A 13095-nucleotide genomic window follows, 5' to 3' on the forward strand; every position below is an offset into this window, starting at 1 on the left:
CTCCTGTAACCACTAGGGTCGCTATTCGGAATCAAAGAAAATAAAATAAAGGACCCTGTCTTGGCCTATCCAAAGTCCATGACCCTTAGCTCATGTAAACAGACCCCAGTGAAACATAAACCCAGTCTGGAGAAGTGAATCACAAGATGGAAGCTGGATTAGTCACTGGGACAAATTTCCAAAGGGTCCCTCAGTTGTGCCAGCCAAACCTTGTGTGTGCACTGGTTTGGATGAGCAAACTCCCTGTATCTCCCAAGTGCTCATCTGTGTGTTCAAACACCTCTTAGCTTGTGGAATTGTGGAGGTTCTGCACATGCAGTTAGGTCTTGACACCAACTTGGAGGGGTGTAGGGTAGAAAGACTGCAAAGTAAACCTACTGGATAGCCAAAGGACAGATCTCTGTGGCTGGTCATTTTGAAACCCACCATGACAGGCACAGCAAGTAACTTACCTTCATCCCTTTTCTTCTTCCACAGCTGTACCAGAACACAGGATCAGAACCAGAACTGCTGTGGATATGGAAATGGCCATAGCAAATATAACAGGGCTGAGAAGATGCAAAGAAAGGGGGTTAATTTCCACAGTGATGACCTCTTCCCAGCAGTTCTGCATAGCGGGGCTCCACAGAGTGGGAGGTGGAATGTTGTGTGGGCAGGTGTGTGACAGAGAGAGAAAGAACGTGTCCATAAATTACATTAGTTCATATTTACAAAAAATGTACATGCTTAGGTGTTTTTGGAGATGGGGACTTTTAAATTGTTTGTATCCAAAACATAACAGGCCATATTTTGAGGTCCTAACACGCCATCTTTCCTTAGTCCTTATTCAAGCAAATCTCCCATTGACACCACTGAGGCCCTACGGCTACGGGAGCGGCCCAGAACGCCTGTGAAAATTTGCTATACCTCTGGTGAAAAACATTCACCAACTTGTCCAACACGTAGGGCTTTCCTTCAGCCTTCAAATTCACTCACAATAATCCACGAGCCAAATTCCAGTTTGGGAACAGTTTGCCAAGCTAAATTTCCCTGGCAGTTTCCACTGAATACAGTATTCCTCCTCCCTCCATGTACTAAGTGGCGGTCGTGTTGCTGTGTGCTGTTAAACAGCTGCAGTGTTTCACACCGGACCTGGCTGCACTTGGGCATGGGGGAAGTTAGTTCTGAGAATACAGGACCATGCTCTGCTCTCAGCTACACTGGTGCAACCCCATTAACATCAGTGGAGTTGTGTCAGCAACAGGGAATTTTGCTCGTGCCCTACAAGTGCTGGGAGATCCTTCCGAGTGAAAGGCCCTATATAAACACAGATTATTATTAAAACGTAAGACACTCTGGGTCTGATTCTCCCCCCGCCGGGCTCCTTGTGTGGTCACTTATGCCTGCACAGAGCAGGCGCTACTTGCTACGAGATCAGAACGGCAGTGCCTGTCGCAGGCGCTAACTTTCCACTCAACCTCCCAGCTCGACCCCCCAGCTCCGCCCCCGGCCCCACCCCCCACTCCACCCCTTCCCTCAAGGCCACACCCCCACCCGCCCCCCCTCTTCCTGCCCCTTCCCCCCCTCCCCAGAGCACGCCGCGTCCTCGTTCCTTCCCCCTCCCGCCCCAACCTCCTGCACACCGCAAAATAGCTGATTGCAGCAGGTGGGAGGGAGGGGGAGGCGTTGATTGGCAGGGCCCACTGGTGGGCAGGAGGTGCTGGGGGAAGGGGGAGATGCTGGTAGGGGGGCTGCTGAGGAGTGCTCAGCACCCACCATTTTCCCCTGTGGGTGCTCCAGCCCTGGAGCACCCCCGGCGTTGGTGCCTGTGGTGTCTAGCACCTGCTTTGCGCTCATGTGAACGCAAGGAGCAAGGTCATGGAGTCAATCCGATCCTATGTCCTGGCTAGGCCTTTCAAATACAAAACAACAGGGATGAATTTGGGAGCTCATGAAGGGGAGGGGATCCCAATCAGACTCCGCTTACACTTCTAAAACCACTGACTCGTGTCCCAGAATACTGGCGGGGTCTGAAGCAGCTTCGTACCTGCTGTCGGGGTTGGATGTTGCACCACTAGACAAGCTGGGATGACTCAGGAGCATCTCCCTGAGAGAGGAAAAGAGGTAAAAACAAGGCCCACACACCTCAGTGTGCCTGGGCTCCAACGCACTCAGCTAAGATTACTCTGTAGGTCAACCACTCCGGAGAAGCCGTGGTAGTGCTCACTCAGCCTATCTGATTGAACAGGCAGGAAGCGAGCCAGGCAGGGAGTGATAAACTGCCCTAATTTGGTACATCGGGGAAGCAAACATTCAAGCAGGAGGAGACCTGTTCGATCCCCTCTGGTCCTTTGCAGTCTTTTTCTGGAGCACTTTCAGAGCGGAGGCATTGGTTGTATCAGCTGATTTTCTAAGAACACAAATTCAGTGCCAGGGTTATTGTCTATTAAAGACTTTTTGAACCACTGCATTTGGTGTTGGAGATGGCAGACGGACAGTTCTGGAGGCTGGAGTCCTTTCTTTAGCCCCGAGTCTGGGACCGTGTGAGCCGCAGCAGGGTGAGCTTTCCATACACACCGACTCCTACCAGCGTGGGGGTAAGCCTGTTCAGCTCAGTAGCATCCACCTCTGGGAGCAAACACCCAGCCTTGCTCTCAATGGCACCACATGCCAGATAAAGCATTCGTGGGCGTATTTGTACTACAGTCATGGGCTTCAGCGCAGGCTAGCCACTGAGTAATTACCTAGGGACAAGGTGGGCGAGGTAATATCTTTTATTGCACCAACTTCTGTTGGTGAGAGAGAGAGAGAGAGAAGCTAGCAGGATTAAGGCTAGCTTGGGCAAGCTGCAATCATACTTTGTGATCGCAGGAGAGACATACGCTGTGAATAATGCCACCAGGGAGAGAACTGAGCTCTTTAAAGCCCCTTTACACTGGCAGAACCTTGTTAAGGGTCCTTAATGCAACAAGAATCAGGCCCAAGGTGCAGGGCAACAGAGAATCAGGCCCCACAGGTTGCAAATTTCTCCTAAAATGCTTCCTCCTGATGGGCAGAAATAGCAATGAAAAGACTATGGTGATGAGACTGGTATGAGACCCTAAACAGACAGGCTGATCAGCTCTTTGTCCTGTTGTAGACTGGATTGAAGGTATAGCCATTATTTAGCTGTCAGCTGAACAATCTTACCACTGGAGATAGTTATCATGACTCACAGATGCATAGATATTAAGGTCAGAAGGGATCATTATGATCATCTAGTCTGACCTCCTGCACAACGCAGGCCACAGAATCTCACCCACCCACTCCTGCGATAAACCTCTCACCTATGTCTGAGCTATTGAAGTCCTCAAATCATGGTTTAAGACATTTAATATCATGACACTGCCCCTACGCCCATACAACTCTGTGGCATTCTCTAGGTGTCCCATCATCATTACAGGAAATGTTCTATTTTCCCTGCTTTCTCGAATGGCTGTTCAGCCCTGGTGCTCATTGCTGGTATTCCCCTGACAGCCCATGAGGTTGAGACACTGTATTACTTCATGTCTCCACCACAGCTTCTCCACTGCATTGTGCTCGGGGTCATAGGGACACCGCATTGTGACCAATTGTCTCACTTCTCCACTCGGCACCTGGGCTCCTGCCAGCCTACAGAAACCTGCTGGCTTTTAAATAACAAAGTTCATAATCATCCTTAGTGTATCTGTAGCCCTCCATTGCAGGTTCTCAAAGCACTTTAAAGCATTCAGTAAGTCCCACAACGCCCTGTGAGGCAGGGCAGTAGTATTATACCCATTTTACAGATGCAGAAACAGAGGCACAGAGAGGTGAAGGGCCATATCCTGAGAGGTGAGTTCCTTCGGCTCCTATAGCTGCTCAGCAGCTTGTGAGGGGCATGCAGCACTTGGCAAGATCAGGCCCTGAGTCACTTGGACAGTGTATGGAGGCCAGAAAGAACCCAGATATCCTGACTTCTAGTCTTCTCCATTAGCTTCTCTTCCCATCTACTCAAGCTATATCGTGCTCATGATGGTAGTATCTGAATCATCCTTTGCTTGTGTATAAGGAAGGAAACTACAGCTGCTCAAAGACTAGCTTTGTCTCCACTAATTACAGTTCATTAGGGCATCATGGATGTTTAATCCCTCTATTTAATTAATGAATTTACAAAACAACTGACTTTGTGCCACCATGCTGTTCAATCCTGTTTCAAAAAACCATGTACTTCTCTGCAAATAATAACGTTAATTAATATCCTTAAATACCTAGAAAATTCATTAATGGCAGCAAAGATTTGCTGGCCTGGCACTAGTGTGGGATCTGAGTTCAAGTCACAGGGCTAGTAACCTGCCTCCCTCCCCTTCAGTCTTTTTGGAACCCTGTTCACCTCTGGTGTGATAAGAGATTAGATTGCCAAGCTCTCTGGGGCAAGGACTCTTTTTTTTAAACAAATGTCGACCCTCGAGGGGGACTCTAAGACATTTCCATTTTAAGTCAAGGAGATAAACAAAGTTGATCCTTAAGACTTAGAGGCCTCCCCCTATTCCATATAACACATGGGAATGACTGCATATAAGCCCTGAAAAGCAAATATATTCTGAGTCAATGCTCCCCATTCTGTCTAATCATTTCAGCATGCAGATTTCCAGATGAAGGATGGTGTTTTCTCTATCTCCTTTTCTCCGACCCAAATTCCCTTTCATTTCAGCAGCTGGATTCAGTACTGCCACAAGGTTCCTGAAGAGGTTAAGCAAGTTGCTTACAGTGCCTGTGTGTCACATTCAGAACACAGAACAGTGATTTGAATGGGTTCTGTAACCAAACAGCTTGGTAATTATTCCACGAAATATTGCTTCTTCCAAAAATGACACATGCTCCCCATTACAGACACGCTCTGTAATTATTTCAAACAAGCTGTTTGGGACCAGATTCCACTCTCCAGTATATGGTATAAATTTAGAGAAACCACTGAAGTCAGTAGAATTACTCGAGATTTGTGCAGGAGTAGCTAACGTCAGAATCTGGCCCTTTGAATCTAGAGTTTACTTGGAGCAGCCTTAGCTTCAGAATGGAAAGCTCCTACCATTCCAACCAATAAATTGGTTGTTTAAAACACGTTGTCCAGGGAACATACTTAGTCCAGGGAACTTACCCTTACTAAAAAAAAAAGAAAAGAAAAAGAAAGAAAACTCACACAACCATTTACATAGAGCTATCGCTGTCTTCCTCAGAAATATGCGTATAATGGACAATGGACTAGATTTTCATATGAGCTCAGCACTCATTTAGGTACCTAACTGAGAGCCAGATTTTCAAAACAACTCAGCCTTTTGGGTGCTGAGGTCTTTTGGAAATCCGGCCCCAGTTGTGGGTGCTAAGCACTTGAAAATCTGATTCCAAACTCTTTTGAAAATCTGTCTAATCCATTCAAACTCTCAAGCTCAATACCTTTTCTTGTTGTTAATACTAGGTGTTTGCTAACTACACAGTGATCTCATTTCATAATGATATATTTGTTGGATACATTCCAGCAATTTGCTGGACGCTTTTTGAAACTATGTACTTCTTAAAGTGTGATTCTGCTCTGGAACGTGACAGTAAAAGGCATCATACGTTCTCTATGAAATGTGCTCAGTAAGCAAAAAGAAAAAAAGACTTGCTTTCGGAACTGCCCGCCCCTGCAGACTTTCAGGCTGTGAGAGTTGAGCTGGACTCTTTCCATTTCACACATCATCACCAGAAATCAACATTCTGCTCCCCAAATGCAACCCTCCGGGACACGTACATGAGCCTGTTCAATGTTCTTGCACATGTGTAACTGATTGGAACTCAGGCTATGTCTGCATTGGGGAGTCTAGCCACTTGCATAGGTGTGCCAAGTGCAAACTTCTAGTGTAGGCAGAGTAGACACCCCAACCCATGATTTGTACTCATGCAGCTCTCCTCTACTTGAAAACGGGATATGCTGCATCAATACAAATTGCAATTTACAGCAGCTTTACCTGCCTACACCCATGGCTGTAACTAGGTCAAATCCCTGATGCAGACGGTCTGTGAGTGAACAGACCCGATGACTGTGAGCAAGATGGAACTGAACTCACAGCTCATTGTCCTGGAGCTGCGTTGGTTCTGCACAGCGAACAGGAGTAAAAGGGCACAACAAAAACTCATTCGATGGAAAGAGTCCCACTGATTTCAGGCCTTAAAGCAGTAAAAACGTAGGGCCAGATTCCCTCCACTCCCACAGAAGTTAATTGGCCTAGCTCCATTAGAGTCCATTAACACTAGTGGAGGATCCGGCTCTTATTTTTTGATGCACTAAGATCAGCCGATATGGACTGAATACACTCGTGAGAAGCAGAATGCTGGAGTACAAAGGTGTCTTTTATTGCACAGTCACATCTCCAAATGAAGCTACACTTTAAATGTATGAAAACTGATTTATCTGGGGGGGGGGGGAGGAAATGGCCTCTGCAGTCAATTTAGCCTAAATTACCGTGCCAAATTTCAACAGTGTATGACTTCTATTAATTGAGCTTTTTCAACACAAAAGAGTCATTTGGATACCAATGCTAAATTTGGGAATTTTTAAGAATTTTATATATAAAAATGAGTACTTAATCAAGAAAATTACTTGAAAAATTCAACTAGCCTCTGAAGAGGAATTGACCCCAACTTGCTGTGAAAATAACAGTATTTAAATTATTTAACAGAAGGTGTTTTAGTCCTGCTTTAAATGAAAATCAGAACACAAAGGAGCTACAATTGGTGCCTCCATAAGTGAAAATGTAACTGCACAACTGTCCCGACATTAACGAAGAACACATTTTTTTGAAAAGGCTCCGCAGCCGTAAGGTCTCCAGTCTTCCGAATGCTTCATGATTTGTAAGCAGTTTAGCAAATGAAAATGATGTCTGAAAAGTAAAGAAAAAACCCTCTTCAGCAAATTCCAGCCAGACACAATCTGAATCAGTCAGTACATGAAAACTCTCAGAGACAGGGTTAATAGTCACCACGTTGCGAGATCTTAAACTATAGGATGCTAAGTCAAAGAAAGAGTACCGACATTTTTATCAAGAAAAAAGGTTACTGAAAATGAATAAAATAAAATACACAGACCCAACGTGGATTACATGTGTATTTCATCTGTATAATACATATTTAAATCGACACACAAGGCATTTCTTATATAAAACGGAATAAACTAAAATATATTCATATATATGGTTTACATCAGGTTAATATAGGACAATAAATATATAATTTGTATATTATTTACATAGGCTGAGATTTTCAAACCAGTTAGGCACCCATATCCCATTGAAATTCAACAGGATTTGGGCACCTAACTTCTTTGCCTACCTTATTAGCAACACAGATTCATAAGTGCCAATTCTGAAAATACTTGTACATACGTTTAGCATTACTATGATGAGCGTCCTGTTGTCTTTAATGGGATTATTCACGTTAGTAAAGATAAGTACATGCATAAATGTTTGCAGGATTGGGGCCGTAGATTGTAAATCCAGCAGGGACCATTATGAAAATTTCGTCTGACCTTCTGCCTCGCACAGGCAACAGATTTCATCCACTGATGTATCGTGATACCATATCACATATAATTTTTTCATGGGTCATCCCTCTGATAACTGCAGTATACTCACAATATTGCACATACAGTATCTGTTTGTGCTATACGTTTTAGAGAACAAGTGACAGTTGAAAATATATGGTTTCAGAGGAACAGCTGTGTTCGTCTGTATTCGCAAAAAGAAAAGGAGTACTTGTGGCACCTTAGAGACTAACCAATTTATTTGAGCATGAGCTTTCGTGAGCTACAGCTCACTTCATCAGATGTATGATGAAGTGAGCTGTAGCTCACGAAAGCTCATGCTCAAATAAATTGGTTAGTCTCTAAGGTGCCACAAGTACTCCTTTTCTTTTTGAAAATATATATTAGGATTGGTCAAAGACAGAAAAGGTGAAACTATTTCCCCCACATTTATTTTATCAGAATTCAACATTTTGGTAAAAATTTTCATCAAAATGTTGAAATTTGAAACACACCCTATTACATATATGTCGACAAAAATATATTCTCAGTATATGTTTGTTCCATTCAGGACTGACACTGCCAAACTAGTGTGCAAGGCATTTAACTCATGACTTCAACTAAAAAACAGGGCTGGCTACATTGAAGTCAATGGTGAAGCAATCATTGAGTTCAGTGGGACCAGGATTTCACCCCATAATTTTAAAGAAATCTGTAAGGAAACACGCTTAAACAGCTGAAGTCATCAACTTCTCCTGCCCCAATGATCCATGCCAGCTCCTGAAGTCCTCACTTGGTTTCATCAAAGGATCTCAAAGCACTTTTAGAAACATTAGTCACTTAATCCTCATAAAAAAAAAGAAAAGGAGGACTTGTGGTACCTTAGAGACTAACAAATTTATTTGACCATAAGCTTTCGTGAGCTACAGCTCACTTCATCGGATGTCCACTGAATGCATCCGATGAAGTGAGCTGTAGCTCACAAAAGCTCATGCTCAAATAAATTGGTTAGTCTCTAAAGTGCAACAAGTCCTCCTGTTCTTTTTGCAGATACAGACTAACACGGCTGCTCCTCTTGATCCTCATAAACACTGTTGATGCTACACACTAGTTTCAAATAATTCCATGAACATTTACCAAATATTTGAGTCATAGGTATGGGAGGAGGCTTCCTAATTCACACTTCCCTAACCTGCAAACACAGTAAGTATCACCCAGTATTCAGTGATCCAACCCTACTACTCAGTAAAGATTTAGCCACACCACACTGTTGGTAGAACCCTAGAGCTTTCTGAATATTATTTATCAGATTCACCAAATAATGCTGGTTATAATCTAACAAGTTTTTCAGCTAAAATTGTAGTACCTAACCATTTTCATTGTTGGGTCAACACTATTCAGTGAATCCATTATTTATGAAAAACAATAGAACTAATCGATAAATCAGAGTAGCCATCAGCTCTCCCTGATAAGATTCATTAATTCCCAATATTGTATATTTATACTGAGAGGCATCATAAGTAACTCAAATTTTCCTGTGGTTGTCGTATAAATGAACAAAGTGATGGAATATTTGGATTCATTTTATATTCTGTTCGTTTATTCCCTTGCTACCTCCGAAAGCTCAGCAATCCACAGTGCGTCTCCCGATCCTTTGTGTGACATGCTGACCAAACTTAAGTTATCTTTTGTTTTTTACCCTAGTGATAAAAGATCAACAAAAATATAAGCCAGACAAATATGTCCACATCAATTAATTATGAATGGTTTGATAAGGTCATCAGAGCATTTTGGATTCAGAATTATTCAGGCCAGGTTTCTTCAGGCATCACTGGTCAATGGCGAGCATCTGTGGTCTGATTCAGTAATGCATTTAGGTCCTAGTTCAACAAAGCCCTCAGCTCTAAGCACACACATTCATCCCTATTCAGTAAAGCATTTAAGCACTTGGGGTTGGATTTGGGAACTTATGTTCTTAAATCGCATAGGCCCAGATCCTCAAAAGTATTTACGGTCCTAATTCCCACTTATTTCAATGAGAGCTAGGCACCTAAATATCTTCCAGGATCTTTTAAAAAATCCCACCCTTAATTCCCATTGAAGTCAATGGGATTTAGGCACTTTTTTCAAGTTAAGTGTGTGCTTATGTGCTTTGCTGAATCAAAGCCACATATATCCAGACCGAAGCATTGAAAAGTGGATGTTGGAGTAATAGCAGTTCCGCCTAAAGAGCTGAAGCTAATAAAATTCCTGCCTAAAAATTAAGGTGAAATTGCATTTGTTGGCACTTAACAGCAGTTTGAGAGTGTTCTAGAGTTTAAGAGTTAAACAAAATCTCCAAATGTTAGCAGGCCAGGAAATACAAAATTAAAGCTGCACTTCTCCATCAAGAGGAATATGGTAAAGTAAGTTCTCTCTCTCCTCTCCCCTCCCCCCCGTTTCTGTTTCTTGGCTACAAAGGGCCAAAACAAAAATTAGAAGAATTTGATAACTGTGTTTAAGAGCTTTAATTTCAGGATGTCATCATTCAAGATCCCCTTGTTTGGTTCACTCTAAATTTTTCAGGAAAAATTCTACCTCAGCACCCAATTTAACCCATAAGTTTTGAGATTGATATGAAGGGTTTTGTGTTGTTTTACATTTTAGAGAGTCATCAAAATCAGGCTTGCCAAGTGCAACTTGCATAAAATTTGAATTAAATCCCCTGAATCTGCTCACATTTCCACTGGGGTGAATCAGGAATAGCTCAGTGGAAATCAGACTTATGTTGGTATAAAACTAGCATGAGATCAGAATCAGATCCCATCAGAATAGATTTTTCTTGTAGGATTTTCAGTTTATAAATTTATGCTCGCAACATTTGTAGTTGTGGCTATTATGTTTTGGCCACACTGATTTTTCAGCTGCTCTGGCATTTACTGAAATAATGTTGTTCAGTTGTTTTAGATCTGATCTGTTGGCCCTTTTTTGAATATCAGTGCCTGGTGTGGGAAACTTGCAGATTATAGGTCAAATTTCAAAACATGCCTCAGTCTAGGTTCCATTTCTCCACACATAAATTTGCACATATAATTATTTTTGTGAATTTGTGAATGCAAATGACTGAATTTATGTGCACAAAATCCATTTGAACTTGATCTTCATGTGCCCATGGGACTTGACCATTTTTGTGCAAAAGTGATAGGATACAAACATTTGCAATCACAGATCTGCACATGCAGAAATAGAGGGCACGTCTTGGATATGTGGTCCGGCGTGTGCTGAAAACAACTATATTTATCATAATATTTTGTACTTCTTTGGAGTTTTTCATCTGTGGAGCTCACTGTGCTTTACAGCTCAAATACAGGGAGTGCAGAACAAACCTATGAAGTAAATTCTGCCATGTTTACTGTGGGGGATCTGAACAGAATGCAACTCACTTACATTAATTCTAATGACAGGTTTCAGAGTAGCAGCCATGTTAGTCTGTATTTGCAAAAAGAAAAGGAGTACTTGTGGCACCTTAGAGACTAACCAATTTATTTGAGCATAAGCTTTCGTGAGCTACAGCTCACTTATGCTCAAATAAATTGGTTAGTCTCTAAGGTGCCACAAGTACTCCTATTAATTCTAATGTAGGAGCGATGCATGTCATAAAAGGAGACAATAATAAGAGGAGACTAACTATGTAAATATGTACTATTATGGTAGCATATAAGCGACCCAATCAGCATAAGGACCCCATTTTGCTAGGCACTGCGCATAAACAGAATACAAGCCAGTCTCTTCCCCAAAGAGCTTCCTGTCTAATTAGCCAAGATGGAAAAACAAAATAGACCAAAAATTGACAAGTAAAATGTCAAAGGTGCAAGCCTTTAGATCCATTTAAAAAATAAACTATCCATAAATCCCTCTACCCTATTGGGCACTGGAGAAATGCACCCAGCTTTGTGGCATTCCTCATCAGTTATTGCCATGCTACAATATAGGTATCTGGAAAACAAGCTATAAACCAGGTAAAGGATAATAATTAAACTGCTTTAGTAATTTAATTGGAATGATCTTGGCATCAAGAAAAAAAACTACTTCAATCACATGTGGAGGCTTATTTGATCATTGCCGTTTTTATACTGCACTCACTGCTGCTTAACGAGATGGCTATTCTATGCTAAAGAAGCATCCGTTGTTTTGGAAGAGTTCATCAGCTCCACCGTGGGAGCACACAACTGTCGCTCCTGCAAAGCGGCTTATTCTCAAAGAACAGGCTTTAATTACACTGACTGGTATTTTAAAATGAACGCTGTAGATTTTCATACAGTGTATCTATGCTAATTGCACATTCACTTTTTTAATCTGTTTAGAGACTGTAAAATACTGAAAATATTTTTCCTTGTCGCAGTTCCCTTTGCATCATTTACCCATCAGTTAGTCTAAGCCTGCAGTTCTGACAGGGACAGAACTCCCACTGCTCTGTGTCCTTTACACCATAATCATTTACACCAGTACCCGTGCAAAGTGCAGGGTAAGATGCCACCACATCAGAATGGTAGCAGTTTACACCCACTGGCGTGGATGACTTCTCCACAGAGAACTGGGCATTTTTTTCTGTGAAAGAATGCATCATGTTTACCTGACCCCAGAGCCAGCAGTAGCAGCCACAGCATTGCAGGGGAATCCATTGACATCGGAAAGGTCATGCAAACCATATTCGTGCAGAAGACTCTCACTCGGGCTGTTTGTTATCTCCACAGCTCTTTCTCATGCCCCCTTTTCCTGCAGAGCCTCCACGCTTCCTCTGCATTCGGGCTCCGGTGAGGCACAAGCACAAGCTGAAACTGCCGTTTCAAAGCAGCAATGGGAAGGGGCTCCGTCTGCAGTACCCCCGAAGGGAGCAGCAGCTGGAAAGAAAGCTCTTTCGTCCACCTGTCGCATCCTGTCTGACATGTATTTTGAGAGCTCTCTGGGAGACGGGCTGTCTTTTTTGTCACTTGTCTGCACAACAACCTAGTACAGTGGGACCCTGATGCTTGATCGGGCTTCCTGCAAGTTTCTGTAATATAAACTACTAATTAGGTGTGGGCTTGTTATCTCCTGGAGACAGGCACAAGCCATGCAATGTGGACCCAGATTGCAAATACACCCAAAATATTGAGGTGTCTAGATCCAGGGTTTGGGTTTGGCTGCATTACAAAGACAGCTGTGAAATTCACACACGGGTTATGTCTACACAGCACACCATTGGGCGGCGGCATGTAGGGTATGTGTAGCTACAAGCCACAGTCAAAAGTGGGTTGCGTCCACACTGAGGTGTGTAGCTACACAAGTCAGTGAAAGGCTCTGGCATGGGAGAGGCAGTGGGGAAAGGCTCTGGAGCTGCTGGAGTCCTTCCCTGTGGCAGGGAAAGGCCCAGGCAGCAGGGAGGCAGAGGGTCACTATCCTGCTAAAAATAGCTTGTGGACATGGAAGGCACTTCTTGGACGTGTAGAGAGCCATGTACCAAAAAGGTACAGGTATGTGTTTACTCCACTCACCTAAGCAGTGCCTCACCACCTGCTATTTATACCCGTGCTAGGGGGCGT

General features: G+C 43.1%; 1 protein-coding gene across 3 annotated transcripts in view; it reads right to left on the reverse strand.

Annotated features, from left to right (window-relative positions):
• Positions 1 to 12574, reverse strand: part of RHEX (regulator of hemoglobinization and erythroid cell expansion) — a 30665-nt gene extending 18091 nt beyond the window's left edge. For 2 of the 3 annotated variants that reach the window (XM_075121861.1, XM_075121860.1), the window contains exon 1: positions 12147 to 12574. The gene's annotated coding sequence lies outside the window, so the exon portion shown is untranslated. The remainder of the gene's footprint in view (positions 1 to 12146) is intronic. The other variant, XM_048826375.2, reaches the window with a different exon arrangement.
• Positions 12575 to 13095: the final 521 nt, after the last annotated feature.

This window comes from Caretta caretta, chromosome 21, assembly GCF_965140235.1.
Source record: "Caretta caretta isolate rCarCar2 chromosome 21, rCarCar1.hap1, whole genome shotgun sequence".
Taxonomy (NCBI): domain Eukaryota; kingdom Metazoa; phylum Chordata; order Testudines; family Cheloniidae; genus Caretta; species Caretta caretta.